Genomic DNA, 22,221 nt, shown 5'->3' on the forward strand with positions numbered 1-22,221 from the left:
GTGTGATTTTGTGAAACAAAAAAAAAAACACCTTTTAAAGATGAAATAAAACAAAAGACTCCCCCATATAGTGATAAATGCTTCTACGAAAGAAATTACTTTTGAAACAGACTTAAATGAATGGTATCTTATTTAAAGTGTTTCCCAAACACTAAACTCAGATTTGTAAGATTGAAAGATTGAGTTTCTTTCTCTTGAAGCACTTTTAATGAGCCCATTTCATTTTACAGTTTTGGTCCAGTCATAGATTACTCAGAGGTGACACTGAAAAGAACTTCTTATAAGCTCAAAGAAATGACATTTTGTTTACAATCAAGTGGAGGGAAATTCCTGACTTGCTTGAATGCAGTTGAAGAGCTCTGCACCAGCCTTACAGCAGAGTACAAGTACTCCACGCTAGTTGGATTCCAGTCTGCTAATGCAGTAAGTTATTAACAATCTAATGGTTATTCTGGAAATGACAACATGAGCTTACACAGGTCCCTTAGTAGCTGCCAGTGTGCCCTGCAACTACAAGGGCAGTGAAGTGAGACCCTGCTATCAACTTCAGGACAAACCAGAACTTCCACATTACTCTTTTATAACCAAAATACATCCCTGTAACACAAGGTTTTGTAAATGAAAACACACTCTTACAAGAAACTTCCTTTATGTTTCAGTTTATCATTGATTAGCACGAAAACTGAGAAAAACAAAACTAAATTAAAAAGCCAGTCTTTCCAGCTGCTTATAGATTTAAATATTTTCACCAGTTGAATTTTCAAATTATATATGTTTTAGTTTCTATATATTAGATAGGGCTCTTTCCCACCTCCCTTTCTCTTTGATGGCACAGGGAAGAGAACAGTGAAAGAACAAAAGGGACTTTGCAAAGAGAATCCCATTTGTTACGCTCTAATGTCACCTATAAAGAGCGTTTTGTTTCTGGGTTTAGGAGAGGTCTCTAGTCAGGCAGATATGGGATAAAAGCAGATGCTGGACTGGACATAGGTGGCTTTGAAAAGATCAGAATGCAGCTTTGTACCCAAGTCCTAGAATCCTGTAGTCAGAATAAGCACTTTAAAGATTTTGCATTCATTTTTCCAGGACCTATAGTAGTCTATCATAACCTACCAAAGTCTGGACCTGCAACCCATGTACATAAAAACAAACAAATAAGCAAACAACTGGGATCTGAACATCTAAATGTAATCTACAATCATGTATATAAAATAAATGCTTACAAGTTTAGGGTCCTGTGTCCTTCCTGTTCTAGATGAACACACAACCACCTTCACAGAAGAGCAGTGAAGGCTCCCTTTTCAGTAATAAAAAGCAGAAGAAAAAACTGCTCTGCTAGCACATTCTCCTCCAGGTACTGCCCCATATTCACAAACAGCACCAAACTTCTCATGTGGGAACTGAAAATTTTGCTTGTGTTCGTGAACTACTGAGTAACATAAAGCTGGCATATCTAACTTTATGCCATTTACTCAAACCTAAGCTGTGATGTGTGCTGTGGGTGTTTTAGGGGGCACCTTGGACGTGGCATGTAATACCACCAGGGTACACTGCACTTCATTGTCAAAAATGGCCCTGCAGCTATTCTAGGAGAGAATGGTCTTGAGGCAGTTCAAACCGATTTTCCCATGCTTTTTTGGACTGATGAAATGGAAGCTGAGCAGAGATTCTCCTATGTTCCCAAGTGTCACCTGTTTTTCAGCAGCCATGGACTAATAGGTATTAAGCCTACTTCTGCTTTGAGACTCAGTAATGCTTACCCTGGCTCTTAGACTAATACATATATATTTTTTTACTTTGACTGAATGTGAAAATGTGATGTGTGGAAACACTATGTATTAGAAGAAAATGAAATGTTTTTTAAGGCAGATTGATTTTTAAAAAGTATCTAATGTTCTTGCCTCTGAACTATACAGATTTTCAGTAACAGTTCCAGTAAATATGGAGTATGAGTTAAGATGTAGGGGGAAAAATGAGATAAATGAGATCAGATTTTCAATCATCTGGTTGTTACCACTAAATGTTCATGTATATTCAAGTGTGAGAATGTGAAATATGAATATTCATTCACATATTTGCATATGTATGTTTAAGTTTGCATGTGTGCGTGTATATATATGTACATATTTAAACACACACAAACCTAAAATATAGCAAGTGTTTTGTGTTAAAATCTAATTTCCATATTGAATTCTTATTTTCCATTTTTAACTTATGTTATAATCAACACGAGAAGCTTGCAATCTGATGTGTAACAACTGACCTTGCCTTAAGAACCATCTTTCCTAAGAGCCAAAATGATACAATATTCTCCACTACACCCTTACAGTAGTTCTAACTAGCTTCGGAAAATCTTTAAAAACACTCTCCCAAAACTGCAGTCTTTACAACATGAATTCCACCTTTGAGTCTGCCATGCAGAAGCTTTAATCTCTTAAGAATTTTGTCCATGTTTGTTGATTCACACAATTTCCTTCATTTGTCATGTATACTAAAGAACCAACAGAAAAGAAACTTCAGTGTTGAGTTCAAGCTTTTGTAAATTAGTTAATTTAATCACTAAGATTTGGAATTAAGCATTCATCTATTAAAATGTCAAGGACATTACGAGTTGAATTGTGGGTAGTTTATTTCCCACTTTTTCTTAATGAAAATTAAGAATTTTCATTTTTTTCATTTTTTTCAGCATTTACTTCAAGCAAATTCTTGTGATGTCCTTGAAATTAACCTTACCAGAATATTCAAGGAAGGACTGAGTATGAAATCAGTAGTAACATTTATAGGAGAGAAAACAAAAACAATGCCTACTATACAGCAAACCCTTCTCAAAAGGCTTGACGAGTATCTACTTTGTCGCTGCCCAATTTATTTATCTGGAAAATATAAGGTTTAATAAAATTTTAAGGAAATAGAATCAATAACCTGGGACAGAGCCTCTGCCCTTTGCTGCAGTGATAGGCAGTGAAGGAATCTCCTCACTCTGGCTGAAGGGCTGGAACTGCTGAACTTTTCATTTACACCAGCAAAATTGGCCACTGAAATCAGTAGAGGCTCCTTTAGCTGTCAGCTAAAGCGAATGACACCTCTGTAAAATGCAGATGTCAGCACATGTTTAAGAACTATTTTTGTAGTTTCTGTCATCTCACATATTCTTTGCTCTGTGGTTATAACTTGATCATATTTTCAAGTTTGTTCTTCTTTTCTATTTTTTTTTTTTTTAGTCATTATCAGCAAAACAAGCATAGGAAGTATGCCTGTGTTGTTGAAAGCTAGTTTGGAACAAATAGTTTGAGTGGTCGAGATGTTGTACCTATCCATACCTGTCACCCCATTCTTTAAAGAATTTGGTCATTACAGGGAACTCCATTCTGAGCCAGACAGAAAAGGGGGATCGAATGTTATTGTCAGCTCTCTGAAAGATATATTTTTTGATCTTCTCCTTCTGTAACTTGTCCTGAATAATAACTGTGTTGCATCAGAGAAGCATCCGTAACTAGCACTCCCTTACAGTAATGGAACTTAAGTCGGCGAGCTACTGTTCTCCTTCTGCAGTTACGTACAGACAGCAGACCAACCCGTCTTCTTTAGAACACTAGCACATGGTCAAAGGAATAACAGTAAGGAAAGGGTCAGCAGCTGGTCAGAATTGTTTTCAGTTGGTTTGGAATTTTTCAATGAAATAGCATTTCATGAAAAAAGACTGAATTATTATATTTTTTCCTGGGAATTCACTCATTTTTATTTTCTTCGAAATATCTCTTATTTAGGATGGCATTTCTTGATGTAATTCTAACAGCAAGTAGTCTAGTAGTTAAAGCACTCATACAGAACGTGAGAGAGATAAGTACAAGTTTTTTCCAGCTAACTTCCCATTTGGATGGCTGCAAACTGGTACCATTACTGTCTTTCTGGACATCATCCTGTGTAAACTTCATAGCTTGCAAATATAGTGAAGGAAAGTATAATTTCACAGTTAGAGTGCAGTCTGGGGACTCAGGTGAATTACAGTCTTCTTATGGCTCTACTTTCAGTCTTCTGCGACTCTACAAGCATACTTTTAATATACCTATGCTTGGGTTTCCCTGTCCAAAATGATGATGATCAAGTTATTTCCCTCACCTGCAAAGCAGTTTCCGATTAGCTGGTAAAGAACTAACTTAATCTATCTGATGGAACTTATCACAAAAATATCTTTCACAAATCAATTCTATAAACAGACTGCTAATGTTTGGCCAAAAAGTCATTCCTCAGGACAAGCTAAAGAGATAAAACATGACAACGTCTCTAGACTATGCAAAAAAGAAAAAGAAAAAAACCCTACAATACATGAATGCACCATGTTGTCCTTTGTAAGGTAAAACCAATTATAGTGTTAGTAAGTTACTCACAATCTAACAAGGACAGAATTTTGTATTCCTTATTATGCAAATTAAATAACAGTACCTTACATAGATCAAAATTACAAAGAAAGCATTTTTTGTCACAGTCATGTAAAAATCTGACTCATTAAAGAGAAATGCAATATCAAGCTTCATTATGATTAGCTGTTTGTTTCATTCATAATTGACATGGCTGGCTGTAATACTGAAAAATGTCTTCAATTTGAAAGTATTTTAGTAAGTTGCTCGCTTGGAACCTAATCCATTTGCTGTAGTCTCTTATACTTACATAGACAATGCAGCTGCTGCAAAGAATAGGCTTTATAACAACAGATAAACTACTTGAATGTTAGCTACTACCAGTTAATCTTAACTTGAGATCATCATTAACCTGAAGAGGTAAACTCTTTTTACTAAATAGCATAATCGTAATTTTTGGGAAACCTACCTTGTGAATTTTAAACAGAACCTCACAGAGATTTTTTCAGCTCGTACCCAGTCTAGTGTGCTTACCTATAATATCAAAAGAAAATATTAAAAAACATATTTCTTTTTACATATTTCTATTAAAATTATGAAAAGATGAAAAATTAAAAAGATTTCACCAATGATTATTCTACTGGATACTATAAAAATATTCAAACATTACTACACTTAATATCCAGGATTTAAAAAAGACTGCCAAATAGCATTTCATTTTTAAAGAAACAGAACCTAGAGGGTTCTTACTAAAATTAAAACATATTTAATTACATTTTTTCTATTATTACTTCAGTATGATGGAAACCTCTTTGTAATCTCTGTGGTGAGGTACATAACCGTATTTATTTTACAAAATGCTAACAGAACTTTCTCAAATTCAGAGTCATTCAAATGCACTCCCCAATTTAATAAAAATTTTAAATCAATAAACCAAGATGTGATCCTAAATTCAGCTTTGAATTCACATACACTAGAACACGAGGACCTTAATTTTATATTAAAAATGAAAAAGGACTATATATTTGCAATATCTGACATTAGAAAGAATGTCAGCTGTGTGCCTATATTTCTTAATACTAAAAAGAAATGGAATTTTTTGTTTTCTTTTGATTTTGTTACAGTATCCTGTTGACATTAATGGCTGCTATAGCTTGACAGTTGGAATGATATTTGAAGTTTTTCTCTCTAATGTCTAAGTCATGTCTTAATCATCTGCTTTATTTTAAAAACAGGATCTAGCCTATGCAGTTCAAGAAAAAAAACATGAACCTCTAAGTATAAAAAATACAAGGCGAATACACATTATTTTCTTTATATTATTTACAGCAAAGTCATGTTTTTTTTCTTGGTGAATGCACAGGTATGACTGTTCAGATACATGGAGAATGTGACTAAACCGAACTCTGAAAAGCACCACAAAACTCAGGAGCAGACTGTGGTGATTTTTGTCAGTAACTAAAAGTTATTTCACCTGAATGCTGTTTGAAGAGTAATGTGAACTCAGTGTTAATTTCTGTCTAATCTTATATGCTCTTGTGTCCACTCCAACAGGAACTAATGGGCATTATTGCCACATATCTGTCATAGCTATGAGTTTAAAAGCAGTGTTCCAGAATTTACCTAAAATCTTTCTTCCCAGCATGCAAAACATTTCACTTAAATTTAGATATCAGAAGTGTGTAATATTAACAATCTAATCTAATTCTTCATAAATCTAATTTTAATTCCCTCATGTTTGAGAAAGAAAAAAAAAAGACAAGACAGTGGTTCCTCCAAGTTGTCTCACATCCTTGCCATAGGGTTTATGAACAGACTGTGGAAATGCTTTTTCTTTTTCTGTCACTGGATATAGAAGTTGGTAACTACTTTAGATTAGATATGTAGCTTTCAGAAAACCAAACTTAGTTGAGATGAATCACATATTACAAACGAGACTGAAGACCCCTGGAAGTGAAAGCTGTATCACCACATCTTTTCAGGATGTAAAGGGACTCATATTCCATGGTTGTCCATTTGACAGTTTTTGTATTTTAAAAATTAAATTAAAAAATCACCTAAATACAATGCAATACAATTCTTTCTGTAATATTATAAGCATTGTTTCATCATAAATTAAAGCTCAAGACATTACTTAATGATAACTTTAAAAGTACTTAATACTACCTTAAAGGAACTTTGTCTAATTTTAATCTAATGTCAGCTGCTTTAGAAAACCAATTTAAAGCAATTTTAAATATTACACTTGTCCTCCCATTACTTTATAAAGTGCAGTAATTTTTGGAGTCATACATTACCGATTTTAAATATTCTGTTACTATTTTCTTTCTAGTGAGGTGCAATCAATATTTTATTTGAATTTTGATTTTTAATTATTGTTAGGAGTTGGCAATAACACAAGATTAGAAGCAACTGGAACTGAGGAATTATGGCAGATTCATAAGGGAATGCCGTACATTCAAACATGCTGACATCGGGCTAAGTACTGCAGGTCTTTCCTTGATTCTTATTTAAAGGGAAGTCTTTTTTACTTTGATAGTCGTTTTGAAAATAAACTAATTAAAGATAACAGGTTCTGTCCCATTATTGTTGACTCTCAAAAGATCTCAATGCTTCTTGCAAAATAAGATTTATAGCAGAGTGATATCTAGTTCATTATTTGGTCTTGAGTTTCTGGAAGGAAAAAATTTCTTTTCATTCTCAGTTAAAAGTATGAGAATCCTCCATCCCTATTAGTGGCTAGACAAGACATAAAAGCAGAAGCACCTGCTTAATTTGCTGTTTATGAAAGTGAACTTAATGACAGAGGGTATAACTTAAAAGTTGTCCAGACAACTGAATTTTCATTTGCTCCTACCTTCTGTTTTGATTCCTGAAGATTAATTTAAACTGCTAGGGTTTTTTGCTTCTGTTAATGATGCTGCCATGGACACTGGTAACACTGCTGTGCCATTAAATTCACTGTGAATACTTCAGAATTCTCCCCATTATCCTGTGGATCTCTTTCATCCTTTGACTCTCTGTAACCTCTTATGACCTTTTGTGCAGAGATAGCAAGGGATGATAGATCACAATCAACAGCTATATAAGCCAAGTCTTTATTTTACTGTGTGTATCAAGGAAAAACTACCATACTTACAGCCAAGAGTGAAACAGCCTGAATATCACAGTGTGCAAGGTCATCAGGAGAACACAAATGACATTTGGAGGGATTTTAAGGAAGGGAAATAAACATAATGCAAAGAGATGTTGGAATCCAAAGGGGCAGTTGACATTATTTATAGTTTTCTCCTTAGAACTATCCTAGAATGTCTAAGTTTAAAATGTTATTGTTATAGTCTGCATTGCTTTAAAAATATCGCAAGTGATCATATACTTCTAGTCAATGAGAAAAGCTGCAAAGAATCAGAAGAGTTCACAAAAAGTGCAATACACTTCATTTATTTTAAAAGATGTCTCAATTTATCATGAGCATATCCATCATAACACAGTTAATAAATAGGTCTAAGATAAATGAGACACTGAAATATATTCCTTAAGCAATAAAGAAGTTTTCCTCATTATTGTCTTTTGGAATTGTTCCTCTAAATATTCCATACATTGCAATATTTTGGAATTGTTTTAAAATGACAACATATTTACTTTTTAATAAAGCATTTGACAAAATATCTCAGAAAGTTATATTCAGAATGGGTCAATTAAGACTGAGACACACTTTCGTTCATGTGAATTTAGGTCTCACAAAGAGTAAAAACTAGTGTGAAAATATATGAGAATACCTAGTAGCATTCAGTCAGCTTCCACCTAACTCTTGTCTAATACATGAATTTATAACCAAATTTAACTGAATGCTATTATTCACAACAATATGGTGAAAGTCTAATTATACAGTATTAGAAAGAATTGCATTGTTGAGCATTTTTCAGGTGTATAGCCAACTCCTAGCTAACTCAATGCACTACCTGGTGAAAAATTGTAAAAGTTATTGAATACTGTTTTTGTAGATATTTGGTTATATTTATTCCTTCAGAAAGAGTGTAAAATAACACATTCATAAACTGGCAGATGATGCTGAGCTCAGATGAAAGGCCACATGAACACCCATGAGGACACAGGGATAATACAAATGAACAAAGATATAACCTGAAGTGACAATTCTAAATCCATAAAGAGATACTGGAATAACAGACCTGATTTTCAAAAGTGCTAAGTGTTTAACAGGTACTTTTTCCTTCAGTGTGAGTTTCTGTGAGCTCCTCATTTTTAAAAAAGGCATTCTAATGGATTTAAGAAACTAAACTACACTGTTCAAGCCTTCTCGTTTTAAGTATTTAGACCAAGTAATCTGAACATCAGTTCAGAAGAATGCTCAAATTCAAAATATACTTAGCTCTAAATGGGCACATAATTCATTGATTTTTCTTAAAAACACTGTTAAGATTTTAGAACAGGAGAGAGAAAACAACAAAATTAAAATCATTTTGACACATGCATACAGGACATATGTATCCATGTGTTAGACAACAAACTGAACAACAGTTATTCCTTAGAAGAGAATTCTGCAATGATACCCAACAAAACATACTAAAGGATTACACTACAGATATAGAACATAAAGAAGGAGATACAGTCAATATAATTTTGGGGCATATATAAGGGAGCATCACACTTAATTAAAAATTGTAGCATGACTATACCTAGACCTAATCTAAAACTCACTGAAGGCAAAAGGAACATACTCTTTGGCTTCTGTGAACACTGAACCTGATTCTGGAAATTTACAGTACCTAAATAATATTAACAAATTTTAATATATTTAAAGAATAAAACTTAGGGAAAAAATGAAAAAGATTTTAATACCTGGACTACGGAGAAGCTTCACTATCTGACAAGTAAGCAGAATTATCCAATCAATCTAAAAATATTTACAAAGGTAAAGACAAAAAGATGAAATACTTCCAGATCAATAGATTCACTTCACTGGCTTCTTCATGAAAGGGGAAAAAATCATCCAAGAAAAAATTTCAAAAATTATATATAAACTTTAAAAAGAAAAAGATATATCAAGAGATGTTCCTGATGTGAACTATGATATAACAGTAGGAACCTAAAGATGTCTAAAACAACCTGAACTAGATGCTACAAAACACACAGTAAAGAGTAGTCAGAGCCAAGCAAAGATGTGAACTAAAGAAATAAGGATTTATATGTAGAGTTAGAAAGTCCACTGAAAGCATCCATGGCTACGCACTGCAGCTCAATTCCTATTATGTTACATTGGCAATATACACAACGTACAATTACAATTACAATTGCCAATACTTACCACTTAAATAGCGGTACTCTTTCATATCAAAGTACTGTTCATGTACCAATTAAATTACCTGTACTTTTCTTCTCTGTAATTTTTTGTCCAAGGTAAAAGACTGATAAAATAGAGTATATTAGCTTCCTAACTATTTCTATTGCTTTCATAGTACTGTTGCATTTATTCCTTTTGTTAAAAATAAAAGTAGGATAGACGGTCAACTGTCTTCACTTGAGTCACTTCAGTGCTATTTATCTAATCATCTCAAAAAACACATTAAAGACTACCACAACAGCTTCAAAGATATGATTACTTTAAAACTGGAACCTAAAAATGATATTAAACTACGAGGAAGAAGAAGATAGGAAAAACAAAACAGTACAACTTCCCCACAATTACAGTACTTATTCTGTGAACACAAAATATTTTTTTCTGGAAATTTTCAAGTAAATCTCAACTACTTTGTTATTAAATGAATGTTTTTGAAAATTTTGTTCACTGAATATGTCTTCCCAATTTCTTCTAGGATATGAATTCAGAACTTTTTCAAGATTTGAAAATAGACAGAAATTTATCAGATGCTTTCGGAATGTAATAAAATAAAGCTTGCATAGTAACATAGCCCTAAAAATAATTTTTTATTTGTGATACGGTGTTTTTCATATTTGATAGTTTCAAAAGTGTGTCATAATTTTAAACTGTAAATACGGTATCTGTGAATTAAATCTGTAAATCTGTTAAATGCAGTCAGATAAGCTACTTTAGGGATGCAGGAAGAACATTCTTTGACAAACAGCCTTATTGTTTCAGCTTCTTTAAGTGAATTATGATCAATGATGTGATCTAGGAGTTTTTTTGGATCTTGGGAAGGTCAAAAAAGAGTGTATGTCCTGTTTCAGGCACATCTCTGTTGGCTGTAAAAAGGAAAAAAAGAAAGAAAAAAGAAAAATCTTTCCTTGGCATTCCTCTTGGCTTTTATAAAAAGTTCAGAAAACTCCTTTCTCACTACCTCACAAATACATCCACTCCATTTCTCTTCACCACTAACACTCTACACTACTTCATGTAGTTTCTATTTGTAGACTACTCACAAATTTTATACCAATACTTTTGTGAACTTGGGTTGTGGGTTATTACCAATACTGTCCTTTTATATCCCCCTGTCTTTCTCTATCTACCCCATATCTGTTCTCTCATTCTGTTCTCTCATAGTTACATTTCAGGTTTTCTGGAGAAGAGACCTTTTTGTTGAACCTTCTCTGAACAGCAACAAAACTCTGAAATATTGGTCCAGGACTATAATTACTAAGAACTACAGTAACAAAATAAGCAATAATGTATTCTGCTTCAGCTATTTTGCCAATTTCAAGTTACAAGTCACTGAAATTTCCATACAAAACTGAATATGTGCCTCAGTTTTGCAATTTAGCATTATTTTACCAAGCTTTTCCAATCAGTCATTAATGCCATGAAAGTTGTTAAATATTTCTAATAAGAAAAAAATTCTCACAGGCAGCAACTATCAGTGATACTTATTCAGGAAAATCACATGAAAATTAAAGGGAAATCCAGTGACCAGTGATGAGCAGAGCCTGAAATAACAGGTTAATGGCAGATAACAAAGATGATCACAGAATCAGTAATCTAACACAGGATATGGTTCTAGATGTGCTATTATATATAATAGTCAGTGATTAATGCACTTATCTGAATGAGAGATGGAGAATCTGCTTCCTCTAGACAAACATAACTCTTTCTAAAACAACTGGCAGTTTGTCTCCTGAGGGCCATCATTGTTGTCATTTCACGTAATATTCATATTCACTTTCCATTTTCCTAGTTGTTTCAGCAGAGGTGATCATCTGCCAAACTCAAACTGACTGTATTTTTGCCTTGAAGAATTTCTTGTCTTGAAGTTAATGAACATCTACATCGTGCAGCAAATTTGGTTTTCAGACGGATTTGAGAACAGGCTGTAGGTTGCTGATTATGCATTAGTTCTTAGATGTCTAGTATATTGCCTTAAGATCAAAATGAACTCTACAGAGAAGGAATTGTTTTAATTTATACATGCCTATTGTAACCACTACATTTTTTTCATTTGTATATCTATATAACCGAAACATAAATTTTGAGGATGGAGTCTTCATAATAATTTCAAAATAAAGACTCGATTTTTCATATCTTTATTTAAGAATTTTTAATTTTTAAATCAAATTATGTATACGATGAGATAACAAGATCTTCTCTTCACTGTCGGTCATGTTTATATTCTTGGATAAATTTCCACTCTTTTAAAAAATTAGCTTCTTCAGAATTAAAGTATTATCTTGCAAAAAAGAAAATCTCCCAGAATTCCTTGGATATAACTGAACTAAAATATTTTTACAGTAAATACAATTATAAGTGGAAACAGCATAATAAGAGCTTATAGAAAGCACTTTGTAATCACATCTGTTTGCTGTTTTATTTATATATGGTAACATCTAGAGGGCAATAATTCAGACTCCATCAGCTGCAATAAAAATGCATGCATTTTTAGCCCTTAATTATCCCCTAGAGCCAGCCATGATTACAGAATAATTGACAAATCTTACACTGGTAATGACTCGAAGAGTTGTTTCCCCTTGAGTTATCTATTCTGTAATATTTACGGCACCTACCATATCTTTATCCATTTTCCATAAGGGCAATCTAAAATCTAGTTTCGCTAAATCTGCCAAGTTTTGTCCTGATACTGTTGCATAAAACAGGAACCCCAATAAAACACTTCTTAGGCAGAGCAGACCTCAATACAGATATTATAGATATTCTAGTCTCAGCATTAAGCTGCAACTTCACCATAAACTCATTGGCTTTATTCAGGAATGATCTTGATCCAGAAAGATTCACATATTGTAAAGTGAGTGGATAAGAATTCTGTTACAGAGTGTATAATTAACTAACCAGACTGACATAAAAACAACAGGAAGAAATTTTTGAAATGAATGGAGTAAACACAGGCAGTAGATCCATGCTTATGCCTTATAAACACAAATTACACATTCTTCAGTTCAGTCTCAATTATAGGTCAGTGCCTGCTGCAGCCATTCCCAAGCATCTGCTTTTTGAACTTTCACAGTCCAAGCTATTTAAACTCTGAGAACATCATATCAGTCTATTTGTCTCTATAAACTACAGAAAAGATGCACTTCTAGGGCCAGTGAAGATTCTGGGGAAGAAAGTGTGCAGATGTCATGTATATTTTACTTCTACTTAAAACAGGAAAACATGAGAATATACAGCATCTGATGACACAAAAAAATGACTTTGCTAAATCTGATATGAAACCTAATTATCTCTTTTCCAAGGCCTTTGTGGATATTAAATCTATGATAGGAAGTGTCATAAGTTATGACCTATAAGTCATAGGCGTATTTACCTAAAAGACATTTCGATTACTATCATTAGGTCTAAATGTAAAAGCGTTTCAGCACATCACCAATTTCTGTATATAAAACTCTCCTGCATACAGCTACAGCTATGCACACCATGCCAAACATATGTGACAATGTTTCACTCCATCATGAACAGGTGCTGGGTTTTGTATCTGTACATGCATATCTCTGTGTACATGTAGAACCTCTCATCAGTTCATAGTGACAAACCATGCAAATAAAATTATATGCACAACTGAAAACAGAAAAAGTTGAAAATGCGCCCATTACAGTCAAACAAGAATAAGCCTATGAGCTTTTTCCAGCATGGAAGATGTTAAATAACACTTCTTCTTGGAGAGGACAGAAGATATCATACAGCCTTTTAGAAAATGGCTTGTTCCTCATCATGGAGCTAGAAAACTCCCTGGTCTACACATCACAGCTGAGTTTTCTAGCCCATTTCTGTTACTGTGGTAAGCAACTCTGTTCTTGATATCTGTTCTTCCTGGGAAGCGTCTACATTTTTGAAAGCACCATCTGAGAAACTGTTTAAGCAGAGTATAAATAGAACGCTACTCTCTATAGTAGCTTCTCTGAAATTACAAAATCCGTACTTGATCTGTACTTTTCTTGAATTTTGTTCATTGGTAGCCGTATTTTGTTTATTCTTTTGAAAGTTAGAAACTGTATTTGCCCCCATATGATCTCTTATACACAAAGAAATAGAGTAAAAATTGTATTAGATGTTTTTATAAGCAGTTATAAATTATGGATAAGGTCATTACAACTAACTATATGACTTGTACATCATCTACTTCATGTACACTACAGTGTGGCATTGTCAATAGCATAGCATCAGAGAAACATGTCTGAAATAAAACATAATGGCAAACATTTAAAGATCAGGCAAGATAACAATATTAATATTTTTGTAGTAGAACAGTCCATTTGTTATATTTCACTTAATGTAGTAAAAAAAAAATCAGTGGGGATAATAAGAGCAGCATAATTAAATATCACTAAAAGTAGTGTAAGGCTTCTTGTGGGGATTTATGTTTGAAGCTACAAAGTTACTCGTGCTTGGACATGCAATACAGAACCAGTTTCAGGATGCAACATGGGCCAGGGCCTCCCCAGGGCTGGTACTGGCAAGGGCTGCTGGTGGGACAGGGCTGGGCTTGGCCTGGCTGCTGGGGCCCGTCCCCCTGCTCTGAGGGAGCAAGGTCCTGGTGACAGCTGGGGCAGCCCCAGCCAGCTTGTGGCTCGAGATCCAGGTTTGAATTCTAAATGGAAACTGCCAATTTCCTTTTTAAAAAATTTTTTTTTATTCCCTGATATAAAACATCTGTGGTGTGATTACAGATCAGGAAAACTGGTCAATGGGTTTTGGGATTTATGCATTCTGTCATTGATATTGTACACCTAAGTGCATCTGATTACTGGGATGACGTAACACCATGACCAAAGGGGTTGCCTTTGTTCCTTTTTTTTGAAAAGCCATTGTTTCTACAAATACGTTGCACAGAAACACTGTAGAGTGTAGTAGATAGTGACAAATAAGATGGTAAAAATGCTAACAAACATTTATCCTGACTTGCCTGTTCTTAGTAGAATATGATAAATGAAGTAGTTTATTCTCAATTAGTATCATTTAGATAGATAGTTTTAATTATATCAAAAATTTTCCTTCCAAAATAGGTCTGAACATCATAATTGAAATTCATAAAGTAAAAGACACATGAATAATTGGTGTGCTATTTATTTACTTTTTTGGTTTGTTTTTCACTATAATTGGATTCTAGTAACTGAGTAAGATTTTAGTTCCTCAACTTAACATATAAACATGAATATTCTTTTGCAGAAAGAAAAAAAAAAAAACTTTTTCCAGATGTGTTCTCTCATTTTAAGAAAAGTACTATTAATTTGCCATTTATAAATGTTAGAAGTTTATAGGAATCACTGGGTTTAGAATTTCAGTCTAGAGAAAGAGACTGTTATTAATTGCTTCTGTTCATAAATAAGGTTCAAAGAGTAAGTACTTCACAAAGGTATGCTGGTGGTACACATAAAAAATCAGATTTGCTTTTGCCTCTGCTGAAGAAATCAGGAGACTGACCACTTTCTGATCAAGAATTAAGAAAGCTATTTAGCTGCAAATGTATTTTAATTCTACATTTTGTTCTTTGTGATGTATTTAAAGCAATGGCTCTCTGAAGGGAGAAAGAAAGCATAAAAAAGCTTCCATGTGGTATTTATGGGTCACTTTTAGGAGCCGAGAATTTTCCAGTTCATTTCTCTTCCCTTCTTTTAAATTAATTTTTAGTGTTTTACAGTGGTATTAGGTAAGTCATCTGTTATGAAATACGATTCTAGTTTTTAGCTATGGAAATAATCAAAGCAGGATGTTGTCACTTATTCAAACTGTACATTTAGGATTGGATTCTCTGTAATAGTTCAATCCCTAGCCTGTATGTAAAATTCACAACTTTAGTATCGGTGGTGTATTTCATGATGTGACTATCTTTAAGAAAACAGAGTAACTACCAAGTAATTACACCTGGAAAAATGCCTCAGAATAAATGTAAGATATGAAATTTTGACTATAACCAACCAGAAAAGAATCTGAACACAACAACTTAAAAAAGTAACACAAATGTTCTCCATTAAGAATTTATTGAGATATCCAGATATGGTAGGATTTTCAGAGGACCTTGAAAAAGGTTAGATATCTAAAGCTTACTGAAACATAGTGGCATCTATGGCTTTAACTGTTTTTGAAATCTCAGCTGACAACTCTACTTGGTAGGAAAAAATAAACCCAGACATAACAAACAGGTTTCCATCTACAGTTAAATCCTCCCCCAAAGTATATATATATGTGTATATATTTTTACCGGTGGAGTGCTGAAAATGTAGAAGGATGAACCCTTCAGTGCCAGAAACTTGAATTTGTAGAGCTGAGATGAATCAGTTCCTTCAAGTTTCTCATTTACCCATCCCATATGTATGACCTGTTGTTGGAAACTTGCACGGGAGGAGCCGACGGAGGGAAGACCCAGACGCTCAATATGAGTGATCAGTGTACTTCAACTTTATTAGGTGTGGTCTTTCTTTATATAGTATAGGACTAATCAGGCTCATACATATTGCAAAAGCTGAGCTCCTTATTGGTAACAGCAATTTGGTTTACCCAGCAACTTCTGCATTACATCACCCGCAAGTTCCCAGGACTAATCATTGATAACACCTTGGAGCCAAGGACAATGTGTCCTTGGCTCTAGCTGTTTTTACTCTCGTACGGGACTTGGCTCACATCAACTGTGTGCGATATGCACTTAGTTCTGCTTCCTTTAGTTGTTCAATCTTCACATGACCTCTGCCCTCAAGCCAGTCCTCCACAATTCCCCCGTTTTTATTTTGTGCGAGAAAGACCTTTTTAGTTAATTGTTCAAGCTTTTGTGTTAAGCAGCCAAAAATCACTCTTACAGCAATTAAAATTAATACAATTATGAATAGAATACGTAGCCCTTCTTTGATCAAGCTCAAAATCCAGGTACTCACATTACCAAACATCTTTCTAAACAGATCATCAAACCAATTATACTGTACGGTGATTCTCTGGGTGTGGTCCTTTAGCCATTTCAATTGCTCATGGATTGACTGTCCATGATCAGAAAGATTAAAACAACACATTCCTTCAAAATCCTCACACCCGCGTCCCTGTGCCAAAAGCAGAAAGTCTATAGCTGCTCTATTTTGCAACACTGCATGTCTCAGGCTATCCATATCCTGTGACATTTCAGAGAGAATTTGTGTAGTAACATTTGATTGCTTAACAGCCCAACAAGCAAGTTTATTTAAATTAGACATGGCATGCGCAACTGCAACGTTAGGAGCTAAAGCTGCGGCGAAAAACCTTTCCGCAGGCCCCCATAATTCTACATCATCAACACAATCTGAACCTAGTTTTTTCAATTCACGTTTGCCTCGACGATTCTCACTTCTTCTATGTTTGATTGCTGCAGTCAGATTTGACCAACGCTGATCATGTAAGTCAGGGGCGAAGAGTGTCCTAATGAGTTCGGCCAGCGTTGAAATTTTTTCTTGAATAGTTCGTTTTGGTTGTAACGGTGGTGCTATCCATTCTAGTACAATGGGTTCCGCCAACCCTCTTTTTTCCCCGTTTTTATTTTGTGTTGTGTAATGGCTCCCATTAGGTATTGTGGGCCACATAAAATAGTAAGATCAAGTGGCTGATTTTCCAGGCATCGGTGCGTAGCACGCGTAGTAATTAGCGATGCAATCTCCTGGAGTGCTCGTTGCTGTTCCTCTGTGAGCGTGACGGCAGCCGCTGGGTCTGTTCCCTTCAGCAAGGGGCGTAGCAGATTTAAAAGTTCATTAGGAATGCCGACAACCGGACGGATCCATTGGAGGTCTCCTAATAGTTTTTGAGCATCATTGAGTGTTCTTATGTCAGTCCTGATTGTCAATTTCTGTGGTCTGATGGTGGCATTCGAAATATGCCAACCTAGATACTGCCAGGGGCTGGATTCCTGTACCTTTTCCGGGGCCATCACAAGTTCCTTTTTCTTTAATTGTGTGATTAGATCAAATTTTTGTTCAGGAGAAAAGGGGGTTTTTTGTGCCAACAATATGTCGTCCATGTAGTGATATATCATGGTCTCTGGCCGCTGTTGACGTAACGGTTGAAGTGCCGCATCGACATAGAGTTGACAGAGGGTTGGTGAGTTTCGCATACCCTGCGGTAGTACTGTCCATTCAAATCTTTGGTCTGGCCCCTCTCTATTGATAGCAGGGAGTGTAAATGCAAATCGCTGTTTATCATCTTCATGGAGGGCTATAGTAAAGAAACAGTCCTTTAAATCTATGATTAGCAGGTGCCAGCCTTCTGGGATCATTGCTGGATTGGGTAACCCCGGTTGTAAAGCACCCATGTCATGCATCTGTCTGTTTACGGCACGTAGATCATGTAAAAGTCTGTATTTGCCGGATTTTTTCTTGATCACAAATATTGGGGTATTCCAAGGGCTGGTAGATAGTCTTAGATGACCTTGTTTGTACTGTTCCTTTACTAGTTCATGTGCTTGAATGAGACTTTCCCGTTTAAGCGGCCATTGCTCTACCCACACAGGCTGATCAGTCCTCCAGCTGAGTGGGATTGGGAAAGTCCAGGCAATGGCCGGTGCTATAAAGGGTGTTCCGAGGTAAGCACCATACCCATCTGGGCAAGGATATCGCGCCCTATTAATGTTTGCACTCCTTCAGGTAGGGGTAAAATGGAAACGGAGCAATTCACCACCTTGTTCCCTATAGTCCATTGTAGCGTCGATGATTTTCGGGCGAGGGTGACCCCGCCTACCCCAGCTACCATAGAGCTGGTCTCTCGGGTTGGCCAATGTTGGGGCCAAATCTTAGTGCTAATTATTGATACATCCGCTCCAGTGTCCAATAAGGCATTAGTGCGTACAGATTCTTCTTTATACTTTACAGTCACGGTTTGTCGGGGCCTTTGATGCATTCCGACAGTCAGTAATGCTGCACTTCCAGTGGAACCAAAAGCACCATAGCCTCGTGGTTGCTCTTTCGCTGGTGCCACCCCTTCAGTCAGGTGGGGAAGCGGAATAAGTTGAGCTATTCTCGATCCTTGTGGTATGTGCATAGGTGGAAACATTGCTGAAACCACAATTTGTATTTCCCCGAAATAGTCCTTGTCGATCAATCCTGTCAAAACTTGTAATCCTTTCATTGTAGCGGACGATCTTCCAATCAGTAAGGCACCTATCAGCTCATGATTAATAGTTACTGGTCCATAGACATTCGTCCGGATTCTTGTTGGCTTTGTATCCAATAAGGTGGCGTCTACCGCTGTTGCCAAGTCCAGTCCGAGACTCCCTCTGGTGGCTGGTCGAAGACAAAGGGGTTCATGCCGTTCGGAGTGGAGCTGGGCGCCGGCTGAGGTGGTTGTGTTAACTGCGGGGGTTGCTGAGTTGTTGTGGTGAAGGCCGCCTTTTGTGTCGTCGCGGGGCGGCTCGTCCCGCTTCTCCGGGCGTTTCCCAAGCCAGCCTTCCAGCAAGCCGCTCCATCATGTTTGCTGCTTTTGCAGTTGGGACACCATACTCTACTAGCTTGGCATTCTCTGCGAAGATGGCCAACAATGCCGCATCGGTAACAGCGTGCCGCAACGCCGCATCGGTAGCAGCGTGCCAATCGTCGATCAGGGGGGATATTTCCGCCGGGATTTTGCAAAGGAGCAAGGGCAGCGAATACCTGTCTTTGATTCTGTTGCATATTATCCCGCAACGCCTGTGCTTGCTCTCTCCTGCTCTCTCCTAATTGTTTCACCGCCTCTACTAGCATAGCTTGCGGTCCTACAGGTACCTGCGCCATTCTTTCTAGCCCCTCCTCAATAGTCCATGTTCCTGGGAGTGTGGCTAAAATACTACGCGTTGAAGGGTTACTATTCTGTATTGCACATTGTTTCAAGATAGTCCCTTTCAGGTAATCTGGTACCCCTGCTGCTTGTATAGCATTGGCTACTCTGTCAATAAACAAGCCGAAAGGCTCTTCCAGGCCCTGCTTTATTCCCATATAAGATGGGATACCCCCCTTTTTTTTTTTTCTTTTTTTTTCTTTTTTTTTCTTTTTTTTTCTTTTTTTTTCTTTTTTTTTTCTTTTTTCTTTTTTTTTTTTTCAAACTGCTTTTATTAGTGGTTTCTGAGTATTAATATCATAGAGAAAAACTTATTTCACATTGATAGCCTGAGATGGGTGTCTTCAGATAACTGTGGCCAAAGGAAGAGGAGAAGGAGGAGAGGAGAAAAAAGGGGGGGGGGAGAGGGGGGGGGGAGAGAGGGGGGGGGAAGAGAGAGGGGGGAGAGAGAGAGGGGGAAGGGGGGGGGAGAGAGAGAGGGGCGGAGGGGGGGAGGGGGGGGGGGAGGCGCTGAGGGAGGAGGGGGGATCTGCCGCATGGTCAATGTTACTCCTTTTGGCAGGCCTGTGTTCCCAGACCCTCCCTGGGCAATAGTAAAGGTTCGAGGGGGGTGATGGGTATGGGAACACAGGGGACACCTCTGCATGCGGGGGTTCCTTGAACCCATCGGGGCTTCCCAAATGCTCCGCGGCGGCGGCAGCTACTTTCTTTCTTTTTTTTTTCTTTCTTTTTTTTCTTTTTTTTTCTTTTTTTTTTTCCTCTTTTTTTTCTTTTCTTTTTTTTCTTTTCTCTCTCTTTTTTTTTTTTTTTTTTTTTTTTTTTTTGAGGTGCGAGAGCATTAGTAACTGCCCTCCACGGCTTCATCAGCTTTTTTGCTGTCTTGTTGTCACTTATTACTTCATCAAACAACTTGTCCCCAAATTTTTTCCATTCAGTTTGTTCGAACATGGTATCTGGGTTAACAAAACACCCCTTAGCCACTCCGTAAGCTAATAGCCCTGGGAGTTCCTTATGACATTCTATTCCTTGAGTACCTCGCTTTTCTAAAAAGCATCTTAATAAATAATAAGCCGCTTGTCGCGCCGTGGTTACTCACTTACCGTTGCAACCTTTGCAAGACCTGCGGCAAGACTTTCTGGCAGGACCCCGTCTTGTCCTGGGCACGGACCCCCTTTGTTTGTGTCCTCTCCACCTCCTCTGTAGCTCTGGCACGTAGACCCCCTTTTGTGTCTCGTCGCCTTTAGCACAGCAGGACCAGCTGTCTCTAGCACTCTGTCGACTCCTGAGTTTTTAATCACCGAGTCCCTGACCGGCAGGGTCCCTGTTCGGGCGCCATTTGTTGGAAACTTGCACGGGAGGAGCCGACAGAGGGAAGACCCAGACGCTCAATATGAGTGATCAGTGTACTTCAACTTTATTAGGTGTGGTCTTTCTTTATATAGTATAGGACTAATCAGGCTCATACATATTGCAAAAGCTGAGCTCCTTATTGGTAACAGCAATTTGGTTTACCCAGCAACTTCTGCATTACATCACCCGCAAGTTCCCAGGACTAATCATTGATAACACCTTGGAGCCAAGGACAATGTGTCCTTGGCTCTAGCTGTTTTTACTCTCGTACGGGACTTGGCTCACATCAACTGTGTGCGATATGCACTTAGTTCTGCTTCCTTTAGTTGTTCAATCTTCACATGACCTCTGCCCTCAAGCCAGTCCTCCACAACCTGTAAAACAAAGTCATTGAAAATTAAAGCTCATTTTTCTAGCGAGGCATAAGACAGACCTGAATAGGTCAAATCTTTCCACAGGGAAGAGTGTCTTAGATTTGGATGCATCATTCCCTGCTTCTAAACTGCCCTTCCATTGCTATCACACTCTTAACCTTTTAACCATTCCAGTGTGTCAAAAGTCCTTGAAGAGACATAATCCATATTGAACAGGTTTTCTGAATCCTGATTCTATTCCAGGCAGCAAAGTTGTATCCATGCTGGTATGCTGTGTGCCAGCCATGGAGGAAAGGGGAAATTTAATATGTAAAAATTAAGCATAGTTATTATCGTAAAATTAGCTGTTCTAATATGATTAATTCAACCATATTAGAAGGTTCCAAAGATAATCTCCTTTTAAAAAGTCACCTACATATGTTTCAGCAGACTCTCATTTTAGCCAGCAGAAAAGCTGGGTGTACTAAAATAGTACAGCCAGTACTCTAGATTCTACTTTACCTTTAGGACAGTAAAAAGCTGGACAACCTAGAACCTCTGTGACACATACCTCTTAAGAGAGACATCTGAATAAGTCACAAGATTTATCTGAAAAAAACTTTCTGTACGCTCACCTTTGTTGTTGCTAATAAAGTGCCTTTGTCACATTGATTCTTTCTTTATATACCTTTTTTGGATTAACTTTATCACATAAGAAGGATATGTGCTTTATGTTGTAGTAAAATTAAATGTCAGTTTCACTCATCACATAACTTTGCTCTAACAGTATTATAATATGTCCCTTTACATTATAGATTACATTTTCTGATCAGCTGCAGACATATATTTTGGGCTTGTGCTCTAAGTGTTTTACTAAAATGGAAATGTACTATTACTATTTTTATTGTAGCCACATGATGCTGTGACCAGACTACTTGTGGTAGGTCAGAATCAAAAGTCTTGGTTTCAAGTATATCCTTTT

The 22,221-nt window shown here is 36.6% G+C and overlaps 1 pseudogene; it reads right to left on the reverse strand.

Moving 5' to 3' along the window:
* Positions 1–22,221, reverse strand: part of LOC135330446 (gamma-2-syntrophin-like) — a 108,415-nt pseudogene that overhangs the window by 1,619 nt on the left and 84,575 nt on the right.

Source organism: Dromaius novaehollandiae, chromosome 21 (assembly GCF_036370855.1).
Source record: "Dromaius novaehollandiae isolate bDroNov1 chromosome 21, bDroNov1.hap1, whole genome shotgun sequence".
Lineage (NCBI taxonomy): Eukaryota > Metazoa > Chordata > Aves > Casuariiformes > Dromaiidae > Dromaius > Dromaius novaehollandiae.